Below are 11,232 nucleotides of genomic sequence, written 5' to 3'. Positions count from 1 at the left end.
AGTTGTGGGGTCGCTGAAGTCTCGTCGGAGGTGGGGAAGATGAAGAAGAGTGCCGGGAGAGAGAGAGAGAGGGCTTTGGATCGATGTAAGTCATTTTTTAAAACTAGTCCTGACTTGTGTGATCGATCACATGGGTTAATGGATTGATTTAACTTGAATCGATCATAAAGGTGCTTAGATCGATCGAACCCACAAAATGACAAAATATTTTTGAAACTTTTTTAATTTTGAAAATTTAAAATATTTTTGGATTTTTGAAAATTAAATTTTTGCTCCTTTTTTTTTAAAATTTGAATTTGAAATTTGAAATTTGAAATTTAGAAAGTCAAAGTCAAAGTGATGAACTCAGATCGATTGAAGAATGATCGATCGAAGCTCGATCGATCGAATATATTGAAACCTGTAGAAAACTTCGAACGATACACAGAAACCTGAAATATGTAAAGATTAAAAAAATTTCTAAGTATAGAACTATGATCGATCAAATGGAAAACTGGATCGATCGAGGGATACTTAGATCGATCGGAGGAAATTTCGAACGATACATAGAGAGATGAAATATGCAGAGAATTTTCGCACGATGGAGCAGAGACTTGAGAATATGCAGAGATGATGTTCGATCGATCGAAGATCTCATATGATCGATCGAACAAGCACTAAATGCCTAATTTGAAGATGAAAGAGCATGCATTCCCCATTAAAGTCTCCGCAACAAATCAATCAACAAACCTCCACAAATATTGATCCCATACTCCCATGCTTTGAATAATATATAAGAAAAGTAAATTACCTCCACGCGGTCTCACGATTTATCTAAGAAATGAAGAACTTGCCACCACGAGGGCCGACAATTTAGCTAGAGATAGAGTTAGAAAAGCTCACAAAGGGTCCTTAAGTAATGTCAAATTATTTTTCAATTTTTTCTTTGCCATGCATTGCTTTTCAAAGTTTTGTATTTTTAGCTTTCTATGCTTTTGCTTAGCTTAGCTTAGCTTGCCCCTTTGCTTTAGAATCCTTTTGCTTCACTTCCCTTACTTACTACACCTAGCCAATCAAGAACAAACACAATAAGTTACCAAAATAAAATAAAATATGACGGCACCAATCTCCGGCAACGGGGCCAAAACTTGGTGTGTCCCGTACCTAGTTGCTCAATAGTGTGTAGTGTAGTCAAGTTTAAATTTATAGAATGCCACTACCACTACTAACTATTAATGTAGCTAAAGTAAGTAGGAATCGTCCCAAGGGAAAGGAGACATATTTTTTATTGGAAATCAATGTTGGATTAGTAGGTCGAATGATCAAAAGATGGTTGGTTGTGAACTTTAACTATGATTCAAACTAAATAAATGCAACATAAAATAACTAAAGCAAGTATAAGGTGTAGAGAATATGAGAGAAGGGTATTGGGTCATAGAGTTCACCACTAAGCATTGCCTTCCTAGAAATTCAATATTTGATGATTAGGGGGATTGTGTGTTGTAAATGGAAGTGTGTGCCATTAATTGAATATCAAGCATAGATGGCCAAGTAAGCATACATTGTCTAGCCAACCTAGTGAATAACACAATATATTAAATTAAGCCATTAATCCTTCTATAAGTCCATAATTAATGCACACTCATTAAATTAGAGAAATATACTACTTGTATTCATAAGTATGGAACATCAAACAACAAGCATGGATTGTCCTCCTATCTAAGAAAGTAAGGCAATTATACTATAACTAAGCTAGTGACATGAAAATTAAACTAATTAAACTAAGGAGGAGGCACAATCCATCAAGAAATAAGTATGTACCATCAAACAAACCACAAGAGTAATCTATTTAAACACCATGCCTTGACCATCACTAAATTCATAATATCGACACGCATAGACATGCATCAATGTCACAAAATCTAGAAATAAACACATGAATATTCATTCTAGCATACATAGACATATGGATAAAATTAAATGATCAATTGGAAGTATTAAGCAACACAAATCATTGTAGAAACAAGATTCATATATATATAAGATGTTAAGATAAGAATTACAACACAAATTCCCTTTAATTACAAAACATCAAAGTCTAGGAGGCATGCTTTGGGCTATCTCTAGCCCAAATAGAATGGTTTAGCGACTCATTGATGTTATCATCCAACCCTAAAGGGCTATCTCTATGGTAGAAATGATCCTCCTCTTCTTGGTAGAAACCCTAGATGAGTGGAAGAGCTTTCCCCAAATGGTGTATTTCTCTCCCTAATCTCTAGCTTCCTCTCACCTCTATATTGTATATCTACTGAAAATAGCCAAAATCCTTATATAGGTAGCTTAAATGTCATACCCAATGGTTAGACCTCGTGCTCTAACGCCTCCAAATGATTGCACCACGAGCGCACCTTTTATTTGGCTAGAACTCTTTTTTTCACACAATTGAGGCAGTTCGATCGATCACAAGGGTGTTTGGATCGATCGAACTATGGTGGCGCCTTTTTGAATAATGAAAAAGCTGAGATATTTTTGGGAAAAGGACAAAAGTGGTAGGTGAGAATAAGATCAAAGATGTTCGATCCATTGAAGGAGCGGTTGGATCGATCGAAAAGGGAAATTTCCTGCAGATAAGGACAAAATGCTCGATCCATCATGGCATGATTGGAACGATCATAGTGTGATTGATCGTAGCTTGGTTCAATCGATCGAAGAAGGCTTCTTTTCAATACTTTGCTTCCACTTTACTCATTTTTTCCATTAAGCTTGAAATTGCTTCTTTTGTGCTTTAATTCAGCTGAATTGACTTATTTTGGGGATAAGTGCCTGAAAAGGGACATAACATGAAATTAGACTAAAGTAGGAAAATAAGATAGAATAAGGTCCTAGAACACTCAAGCTTAAGGGGTTTAAATGCGCACTTTTCAGCTCCTATCAGGACCCGCCATGGCATTAACCATTTTGATGAGCATTTGGTCATCACCAGACCACTTTTTCTTTTCCTTTTCTATGCAGCTTCACTCTTCCCCTGTATCTTCTCTTTTTTCTTTTCTTTTTTTCTTTTTTTTTTTCTTTATTATTCAAGACAAGATCCACACAAACCATTGAGAATTTGATTTTGCCACTGAAGGCAAAGTCGACGAGAGCGTCAAAGCTTACGTTTTGATCGGAGAAAATCTCAGTTTGGTCATTCTTTGGATTTCAAATTTTGGGTGAATTTTGGGGCTTTTCATGATATTTGAGACAGAGATGTTCTAATCCATGATCTTTTTGATTTTAGTGACTCATTTTTCTATATATGATGTATAAGATGCTTGGTTGTGGTTATTTCGTGAGAATTTGTTATAGTGTTATATATATAAATTGTTTATCCTTGTGAGTTTTTATGTAAGTGGTATTTGTGCATGTGGTTTGTTGAATTGATTTGAGAAACATGTTTAGGTGATTGTGTTATATCCCTTATGCTTAGCTGTTGAAATTTGGTTGTTAATGAGTATGTTATATTTTTATAAGAATTTCCTTGTTAAGCATGCAATGTTGTAAAGTTGGATTGTATAAGATCATGGCATTTGGGAAGCACAAAGTATTCATGCATTCCATTGGGAAAGAAAAGGGGAAAATGTTTTGAAAAGCAAATGGAAATTATTTTGGGGAAAATGTTTTAAATGTGAAAACCCGGACGCCTAGGAGGTGCCTAGTGGTCCGTGGCGTTAATGTAATCTAAAGGGAACTAAAGAGAGACCCTAGTGTGGTTGAGCTACCTAGGCCCAGAACAACGCCATAGAAGTGCCATGTGGTCGTGGATAGCTAGCCAATTATTCTTTCACGACGCCATAGAGGTGCTATTAGTCGGATTGCATTAGCAGTTTGGAACGTTGAAACGGAAATGTTTCAGAAATGGGGAGCATTGGCATATCATTACCTTACATTGGCATGCATTGTATACATATGATTGGATGACCTGTTTTGTAGTTGTTAACGATATTGTTGTCGTTGTTGTGTTTTTCCCTCGATTGGCATGATCCCGTTTATTTTACCGTATACTTTATGTGGATTCACGGGTCATTAAAAGGTGTGTCTTAGACACCTTCTATTGAGCTGCTGGCTCACCCCATCATATTATTACATTTTTCAGGTCAGGGGAAGGAAGTGGCGGACGACACTCCTTCATAAGTTTGAATGGGTTAGTGAACTGTTTTGACATCTTTTTGTATTTGTGATCTCACTAATTTTTTTTTTTTTTTTTTTGGTATAAGCCTTGGGGTGGCTCGTATATTATGTATCGACCTTAGAATTAACCATAATAACCTTAGACGACCTTGGGTTCGGGTAAGGTGGGTCGTTACGAATTTGGTATCAGAGCGATGTCACTTATGTCATTAAAATTTTCAATGTGGCTTATATCTGTTTGAAGTTAATTGCTGAGACGAGGGTCTTGAAGGTTTTTTCTTGTTGAATATGTAGACATCTAGAACATGTTCTTACCGTTGATTTTGGGGATCGAAAGACTATACAAGTTTGTTTTCTTGGCTTTCTCTACTAGACGATTAGGGTTCGGTTTATCATTGATTAATCTTCTTTAATTCATTGTTAATCCTAAGGTTTAGGGTTAGTCAGTTTTTTAATTTTAAATTCCATTTATATATATTGTTCCTATTTATACACACACACACACACACACACACACACACACACACACACATATATATATATATATTATGGGTAATATATAATAATTTAAAAGTTATTATGCATAGCAAATGAGACAAATTTAATTTCAACATCTTATTTCACTACAACTATCAAAAATTTTCTGTCAAAATATCTTATGACTATGTTTGTTAGTCATTCAAACAGTACTGGAACATTGACAGAGAACAATTTTCTTGGAGGTCATTCAAACAAAGTGTGCTATCATAAAAGATAGCCTTTCTAGCTAGCTGCCTGACATGCTTAGTGCATGAATGTTGATAATATTCTCAAACGAGGAATAAGTAACTATCAGTGGATGTAAACATTTTGTATGTTATAGATTATACCAACAAAAACTCTCTTTACTTCTATTTAATTTGCATGTGAATGATGTGGAGGATTTTTATGATTCCTGCAGTTTCTTTAGGCTGTTGGACTTATATATATGGTTACAAATTTCCTTACTTAATTTGACTTCATTTTCACTGCTAGTTCAATTGTTTTCACTATCATTAACATCATTGGGTTTTCAACAATTCAAGTCATACTATAATACTTTTGATAATTCAAATTGAAGTCGATTCTAATAAATTTTACAGATAAAAGCAGTTACAAATGATAAATAAGATATTTTACAGATAAAAGTGCTTGAAAACCACAAAGATCCATGAATTAATGTTGGACTATTTTTATTTATGTGATCCTATATTTATATGCAAGGTTTTTTTTTTTTTTTTTTTTTTTTTTTTTTTTTTTTTTTTTTTTTTTCTTTTTGGGCAGGGAAACATGTATGCATCATATTAAAAGAAAACAATAAGACTTAAGTTAATCATCTATGCGACCAATTGATCAATACTTTTCACTTAATGTTGATTTTAGTCACTGCTGTGTGATGTAAGGGGTGGAATTTAAAAATGATATACAATTAGAAATTATGTAACAGTGCATATGTGATGTCCCACGTCGTGATAACATTATATGTAGATATTTTTTAACTTTGTAAACACGTTTGGAAGAAAATTGCGACAGTTCATGACAACATCTTTTACTTTTCCTGATTCATTTTTGCTATATACAACATTTTTCTATTGACTAATTTCACTCCAAATGAAATGTGACCTAGATAGATGGATTCCATTTCAATCACGAAGGAGAGTAAGATCCTATGTTGACTGGAAGGGAAAAAAAATAAAAAATAAAAAATTAATTCTGTTTTTTTGTCATATTTTTTCTTTTTTTTTGGGTCTTGAGTAAGATCCTATGTTGACTGGAAGGAAAAAAATAAATAAATAAATAAAAAATAATTCTGTTTTTTTGTCATATTTTTTCTTTTTTTTTGGGTCTTGAGTAAGATCCTATGTTGACTGGAAGGAAAAAAAAATAAAAATAAAAAATAATTCTGTTTTTTTGTCATATTTTTTCTTTGTTTTTTGGGTCTTGAGTAAGATCCTATGTTGCCTGGAAGGAAAAAAAATAAAAAAATAAATTCTGTTTTTTTGTCATATTTTTTCTTTTCTTTTTTTGGTCTTGGGTAAGATCCTATGTTAACTGGAAGGAAAAAAACAAAAAGTCCAGTCTACGATCTTCACTAAGAATAATTAGTGATGATAACACACGGGAATTTGGGTCATACACAATAAGGAATAGGACATATGATGGTGTCAATTCAAAAATTAAATGTTTCCATCGACTTTATTTGAAATTCTTTACATAACAAAGAAAACGTTTTATAAAGTAAAAAAAAATAAAAAATAAAAAATAAAAAATAAAAAAAAAAAATAAATCTTACTTGCACCTATTACTATAATTATATTACACTTAGAAAGATAAAATTTTAAAGACAAAATTTTTCTAATCCAAATTAACAAAAAAATTTTAATTATTAGTAATATTTCTGTTCATCCATCTCTATCTCTATCTCACAGAGAAACTATTCTTTATTCTTCTCTCACCCTTTTATCAATTATCATCATTGATTTCCTACCATGATATACAAATATATCACTTTACAGTACTTGGTTTTCTTTTCCGTTATCTCCAGTGTCACTACCATAACTGTTGTCATCAGGTCACCCCAAGAGACCACTTGTTCCTCTTCCATGGTGGCATTCTCTCTTTCTCCTCTTCAAGTTGATGTACTCGATTCTCCAAACGTCACTCGATCGACGAGCCTATTCAATCTGTTGTTGGTTTCATGCATAAGAGTGTTAATCTAACCAAACAGCTCTGCATACAGAGCCGTACCACTTTTCTTTCTTTTTTTCTATTTTTGGAATTATGATAAATAAAAAATTTAAAAACTAATTATTTATTTTTATTTTTTTATATTTTGCAAAATTTTGCATATTCTTAAACATCTATATATATATATATATATATAAAGGAGAGGGTGTTAGGAAATTAGAACCAATTAGTATTAGAAGTATTAGAAGTATACTCTATACTAGTTTGCTAACAAAGGGAGAGTGTTTTGATAAGATTTTAAAAATAAAATTATTAGGATTGAATTGCAGAATTGCAGTATGCTTAAGAATCTATATATATATATATATATATATTCTGATGACTTTTTTTTAGAAATCTATATATTATTATACATCTATCTAGAGAGATATACTGTTCTAATAAAATTTATAAAAGAAATTTAAGAGATTTATAATTATAGATGTTTTTTAGACGATGATTTCATTTAAGTGATTCTAAAAAAAAAAAGAGGATGAATACAACTGGACAATATAAGGGTAATTTTGTTTTTAAAAATTTATATTATTTTAATAGGCATGTTAATGGGACCATTTGATTGTCACATTTATTTGTTTTTTTATACCACGTACATTCTATCTAACAAATTCGTCTAATCTTTCTGTCTGAGTATAGTGATTTCGGCTCATATGGGAGGATACACAAATTAATAATGAAAAAAGAAACAAGAGAGATAGTCTAATTTGCTTACTAATTTAAGAAACTAGCAAAATCAATTCATTAATTAATTAATTTAGTTTCGACCACAAAAAATAATTTTCAAAAAATTTAATATTATTTTTCTAATATTGGAAAGACAAGAAAATGAAAGATTAGACATGAAATTTTCATGTAAGAGCAAGTCTTTTCGAATCAAAATAAACCCGTCAAAATTGTACTGTAAAATGTCCATATCATTTAAAATTTATTCTATATATATTACGTAGTAATAATTACATGAACGGAACTTGAAGACTGATATTTACTTTCTTTGCAATGAATCATTTTAAAATTTCAAAATTACAAGTTTAAATGTTTATATTTTTTAGTCGTAAAAAAGTTTTTAAATATTAATATAATAAAGCAACAACATTTTTTAATTTTTCAAATGAGACACAAAAATGAAAAAAAGAAACGGAACGTATATAATAATATATACCATTTCTTTAGCATATATGACATCATGTCCTCTCAGTAGACTGACTACATCTTTTTTTTTTTTTTTTTTTTTTTTTTTTTTTTAGAAGACTGACTACATCAAGTGCAGCTAATATACGCCTCATGTTTGATTCATCAATTGAAACACGGCTGTGACCCAGCAGCCAAGTATTTGGACTTGGATTGGACTAGTACTGCAACAATTTTGTCCCTCAACCACAAGACCACTAGCCACTTTCTTTGACCACCTTGCCCTTCACAGTCACAATCATAAGACCACTAGCCACTTTCATTGACGACTTTGCCCTTCACAACCACAACCACAACCACAACCATAAAGCCACTAGCCACTTTCTTTTACGTAAGCTAAATTTCAAAACCAAAAATAACAAATACTTGCAACAAATGTAAACGCCCTCGCTCGTGTGCAATGTGCAATGATGTGTATGTATCGAAATATATATTACATTATTATTATTATTATTATTGTTAGAATATATTGTAAATTATAATATTATAAAATCTTTTTAACATGTTTAAATTTATCATGTAAAGTTTAGGTTTGTTGTTGTTCATAAATTCTTATGTATCTTCATATCTCATATATTAATACAATTTACAATTTCTCTTTCATTTATATTTAACATAGTGTCAGAACTTTTCAATCTCTCGTAAACATTTTACCCGTTTATCGTATTCACCTCTAGGGATTGTGCCATTAGCCCCATCCTCGGTGACGGCGATCAACTTTCAAACTCATGCTTCCACATCCCAACCTTTAGTCTCAAGTTCATAATCAGCAAAAACCTTATTTGGCCGCCTAATCAGCCTCCAAGACACATCAACAACGGTGTCAGCAGTAGTGCCACGCCGCTTGCCATGATGGTTGCCATGTCAGACATAATCAGTAGCGGTGCCAACAATAGTGTAATGTCAGGTGTTAATTGTGTCTCCATCTTCATCATGGGTGAAAACCCATCTTCACCAAATCACACTGTGATCGTTCCAACCATGCCATGATGGATCGAGCCTTTTGTCCTTATCTTGAGGAAAATTTCCCTTTCGATCGATCCAACATTTCCTTCGATCTATCGAACACTTTTGATCTTATCCACACCTACCACTTTTGTCCTTTTCACAAAAATATCCCAAAAATATCTCAGCCTTGTCCTTATCCAAAAAGTGCGCCGCTATAGTTCGATCGATCCAAGCAACCTCATGATTGATCGAACTGCCTCAAGTGCGTGAAAAAACAGAGTCCCAGCCAACTTAAAGATGTGCTTGTGGCAATCATTTGGGAGTCCTAGTGCACGAGGTTTGAACATTGGGTCTGACATTTGAGCTACCTATATAAGGGTTTTGGCTATTTTGAGTAAAAGAGAAAGAGGTTGATTAGTTTTGGAGGAGGCTAGAGATTAAAGAGAAAAATACACCATTTGGGGAAGATTCTTCCATTCATCTAAGGCTTCTACCAAGAACTTAAGAGGAAGAGGATGATTTCTACCATGGAGATATCCCTTGAGGGTTGGATGACAACATCAATGAGTGGCTAAAACCATTCTCTTGGGGCTAGAGATAGCCCTAAGCATGCCTCTTAGACTTTGATATTTTGTAATTAATGGGGATTTGTGTTGTAATTTTTGTCTTGACATCTTATATATATATATATATATAAATCTTGTTTCTACAATGATTTGTGTGATTTAATACTTTCAATTGATCATTTAGTTCTATCCATATGTTTATGTATGCTAGAATGAACGTTCATATATGTATCTCTAGATTTTGTGGCATTGATACATGTTTATGTGTATTGATATTATGAATCTAGTGATGGTCAAGGCATAGTGCTTAAATAGATTACTCTTATGGTTTATTTGATGATTCATACTTATTTCTTGATGGATTGTACCATCTCCTTAGTTTAATTTTCATGTCACTTGCTTAGTTGTAGTGTAATTGTCTTACTTTCTTAGATAGGTGGACAATCCATGCTTGTTATTTGATGTTTCATGCTTATGAATGCAAGTAGCATATTTCTCTAATTTGATGAATGTACATTAATTGTGAATTTATGGAAGGATTAATGGCTTAATTTGATATGTTGTGCTACTTACTAGATTGACTGGACAATGTATGCTTACTTGCCATCCTTGCTTGATATTCAATTAATGGCTCATACTTTCATTTACAACACGCAATCCCCCTAATCCATCAAATATTGAATGTCTAGGAAGATAATACTTAGTGGTGAACTCTATGACCCAAGACTCCTCTCTCATATTCTCTACACCTCATATTTGTTTTAGTTAATTTACATTGCATTTATTTAACTTAAATTGTAGTATAATCCAACCACCAATCATCTTTTGACCACTCGACCTACTAATCCAACATTGATTTCCAAGCAAAAATATGCTTCATTTTCCTTGGGACGATCCTAACTTACTCTAGCTACATTAATAGTTAATAGTGGTAGTGGCATTCTATAAATTCAAACTTAGCCATATATTATTTCACCACTTTTGTGTAACTAGGCACGAGACACACCAAGTTTTGGCGCCATTGTCGGGGATTGGCAACGTCGTATTTTGGGAATCAATTAGGAATTAGTACTCTTTTGATCTTGTCTTTATTTTATTTTATTTTGGTTTCTTATTGTGTTTGTTCTTGATTGACTGGGTGCATTTAGTAAAGGAAGTGAAACAAAAGGATTCTAAAGCAAAGGAGCAAGCTAAGCTAAGCAAAAGCATAAAAAGCTAAAAATCTAAACAATTTGCAAAGCAAAGCAAGGAAAAAATTGAAAATAAATTGAAATTACTTAAGAACCCTTTGTGAGCTTTTCTAACTCTTTTCCTAGTTAAATCGTCGGCCCGCGTGGTGGTGAGTCTAATTTCTTAGATAAATTGTGAGCCCGCATGGAGGCAATTTACTTTTCTTGCATATTGCTGAAAGCATGGAAGTATGGGATCAATGTATGTGGAGGATTGTTGTTGATTGACTTGTTGCGAAGGAGAAGTGCTTGTTTTTGTTGTTTTTGTTCGCATGTTGCTTAAATTTTGTGCGGTCCTAGCCCACCCTTTATCACAATCACATCAATGGAAAATCTAGAGGGTAATCTTGGTTACTTAGACTCAAATTTCATGAAACATCCTCCTTTCAACC

The sequence above is a fragment of the Cornus florida genome, unplaced genomic scaffold (assembly GCF_030987335.1).
Source record: "Cornus florida cultivar Cherokee Brave unplaced genomic scaffold, ASM3098733v1 CherokeeBrave_3.0.0_Hap2_Chr04, whole genome shotgun sequence".
NCBI lineage: Eukaryota > Viridiplantae > Streptophyta > Magnoliopsida > Cornales > Cornaceae > Cornus > Cornus florida.
This window is presented reverse-complemented; position numbering follows the sequence as displayed.